Source organism: Penaeus monodon, chromosome 24 (assembly GCF_015228065.2).
Source record: "Penaeus monodon isolate SGIC_2016 chromosome 24, NSTDA_Pmon_1, whole genome shotgun sequence".
NCBI classification, from domain to species: Eukaryota; Metazoa; Arthropoda; class Malacostraca; order Decapoda; family Penaeidae; genus Penaeus; species Penaeus monodon.
Window position 1 is genome coordinate 25,762,578 of NC_051409.1, and position 379 is coordinate 25,762,956.

The 379-nt window shown below is 33.8% G+C and overlaps 1 protein-coding gene across 1 annotated transcript in view; it reads left to right on the plus strand.

Moving 5' to 3' along the window:
- The window catches only part of LOC119588682 (regucalcin-like), a 4,898-nt gene that overhangs the window by 440 nt on the left and 4,079 nt on the right, over positions 1-379 (plus strand).

The following is a 379-nucleotide window of genomic DNA, read 5'->3' on the forward strand; positions in this document are numbered from 1 at the left end:
CATATTTCTATTTAAGTAGCTTTGCAATTATGATAGCTAACCATGACAATATGAAACTAGTGTCTCACACATGTACATATAAAATTAACTGACAGGGAAAGAGTGTAGGACGGGAATAAACTTAATATTGCTGCCAAAGTTGTGCACTGCGCCGCAGTACGTTTAAACATTTTTTTTGAGAGGGCTTTACATTAACCATATTTCCTTTGGTTCTACTGAAATGTTATTATGGTAACGAATACCACTGTATAATCTATAAACTTTTGTTTTTTAACGCTGAGGCAAGCGACAAAGCGGTCAATAATGGGCCAGGGTAGTGTTGCCAGATTGATATGTTTAACTGTTTTACTCATATATTTAAATCATAATTTGTATTAGA